The sequence below is a fragment of the Schistocerca americana genome, unplaced genomic scaffold (genome assembly GCF_021461395.2).
Source record: "Schistocerca americana isolate TAMUIC-IGC-003095 unplaced genomic scaffold, iqSchAmer2.1 HiC_scaffold_137, whole genome shotgun sequence".
NCBI classification, from domain to species: domain Eukaryota; kingdom Metazoa; phylum Arthropoda; class Insecta; order Orthoptera; family Acrididae; genus Schistocerca; species Schistocerca americana.
Window position 1 is genome coordinate 315,001 of NW_025725449.1, and position 2,500 is coordinate 317,500.

The window sequence follows — 2,500 nt, forward strand, 5'->3', positions numbered from 1 at the left end:
GACCAATGACTCGATCCAGGGCAGAGAAACGCTGGGCGGAAGCAGGCAGCCCCGCCAGATGCTCCCAGATGGCGGCGTCAGTCGGCCCCTCCGGCGGCGGCCCGGTGGTGTCGGCCGCGAAGTCCTCGGCTGCGTCGACGGGCGGCGCAGCGGCCTCGCCCGCGTCAGGCAGCGAGCTCGCTGCTCCACGGCGGGACGCCGGCTCTTCGCCCCGACCGATCTCAAGTGCCTCCATGAATTGGCGGACAAGCTGCTTGTGGGCAGCTTGCCGCCGTCGGCACTTGATTGCCTCAAGCGTTCGGTCGGGGAACATCCTGGTAAGTTCTTGATTTACAAAGAAGAACCGGGCGTCCCTCTCAAGGAACAGTTCGGCCTCTGCCTTGGCGAGCGACAGGACTTCTTCCTCCGTCCACCTCGCGCGATGCCTCTCCGTCACGATCTCAGCGTTGGCGGCCGCAGGGTGTTGGCGGCGGCGATGGACCCCGAGACCGTTCTTCGTGGTAAAAGTGCGGTGGCACTCACTGCAAGCAAAGGGAGCTACACAAACTATCGCATTTTCGTTACGGCCGGTTGGCCGGATAGGTGCTGGGGTAGCTGGGGTGGCACCTTCAGCGGAAGGGCCACCATCTCTTGTTTCTTGTCGGCTGCCCCCAACTATAAAGGGATAATGCGAGGGGGGGCTGGTAACCCCCCCAAGCCCCTGGTGCGGTCTTCCACTCTGCGAAAATCAGCGGGCCCACGAGAAGGGGAGAAGACCGCAGGAGAGGAGAGGCTAAGAGGGCTAGGCCCATGTATTGCGCATCGCTCTCCCTGTAACTATAACCCAAGGAAGGCACCTCGCAGCAGCAGCACGACTACATCAAGACCGCACTTCGAAAAGCCAAGTCCGGATGCAGCCACACCGCCGCCACTTGGCCACCTTAAGAGAGTCATAGTTACTCCCGCCGTTTACCCGCGCTTGCTTGAATTTCTTCACGTTGACATTCAGAGCACTGGGCAGAAATCACATTGCGTCAACACCCGCTAGGGCCATCGCAATGCTTTGTTTTAATTAGACAGTCGGATTCCCCCAGTCCGTGCCAGTTCTGAGTTGATCGTTGAATGGCGGCCGAAGAGAATCCGCGCACCCGCGCGCCCCCGGAGGAGCACGCTAAGGCGGACGCGGCCTCGCAGCAAGGAAGATCCGTGGGAGGCCAAGGCACGGGACCGAGCTCGGATCCTGCACGCAGGTTGAAGCACCGGGGCGCGAACGCCGCGCAGGCGCGCGCATCCTGCACCGCCGGCCAGCACGAGGCCAACCAACGGCGAGAGCAGACCACGCCCGCGCTAAACGCCCGCACTTACCGGCACCCCTACGGCACTCACCTCGCCCAGGCCCGGCACGTTAGCGCTGACCCACTTCCCGACCAAGCCCGACACGCCCCGATCCTCAGAGCCAATCCTTATCCCGAAGTTACGGATCCAATTTGCCGACTTCCCTTACCTACATTATTCTATCGACTAGAGGCTCTTCACCTTGGAGACCTGCTGCGGATATGGGTACGAACCGGCGCGACACCTCCACGTGGCCCTCTCCCGGATTTTCAAGGTCCGAGGGGAAGATCGGGACACCGCCGCAACTGCGGTGCTCTTCGCGTTCCAAACCCTATCTCCCTGCTAGAGGATTCCAGGGAACTCGAACGCTCATGCAGAAAAGAAAACTCTTCCCCGATCTCCCGACGGCGTCTCCGGGTCCTTTTGGGTTACCCCGACGAGCATCTCTAAAAGAGGGGCCCGACTTGTATCGGTTCCGCTGCCGGGTTCCGGAATAGGAACCGGATTCCCTTTCGCCCAACGGGGGCCAGCACAAAGTGCATCATGCTATGACGGCCCCCATCAACATCGGATTTCTCCTAGGGCTTAGGATCGACTGACTCGTGTGCAACGGCTGTTCACACGAAACCCTTCTCCGCGTCAGCCCTCCAGGGCCTCGCTGGAGTATTTGCTACTACCACCAAGATCTGCACCGACGGCGGCTCCAGGCAGGCTCACGCCCAGACCCTTCTGCGCCCACCGCCGCGACCCTCCTACTCGTCAGGGCTTCGCGGCCGGCCGCAAGGACCGGCCATGACTGCCAGACTGACGGCCGAGTATAGGCACGACGCTTCAGCGCCATCCATTTTCAGGGCTAGTTGCTTCGGCAGGTGAGTTGTTACACACTCCTTAGCGGATTCCGACTTCCATGGCCACCGTCCTGCTGTCTTAAGCAACCAACGCCTTTCATGGTTTCCCATGAGCGTCGATTCGGGCGCCTTAACTCGGCGTTTGGTTCATCCCACAGCGCCAGTTCTGCTTACCAAAAGTGGCCCACTTGGCACTCCGATCCGAGTCGTTTGCTCGCGGCTTCAGCATATCAAGCAAGCCGGAGATCTCACCCATTTAAAGTTTGAGAATAGGTTGAGGTCGTTTCGGCCCCAAGGCCTCTAATCATTCGCTTTACCGGATGAGACTCGTACGAGCA

At 60.7% G+C, this 2,500-nt stretch overlaps 1 pseudogene; it reads right to left on the minus strand.

Moving 5' to 3' along the window:
- Positions 1–2,500, minus strand: part of LOC124566143 — a 7,961-nt pseudogene that overhangs the window by 4,158 nt on the left and 1,303 nt on the right.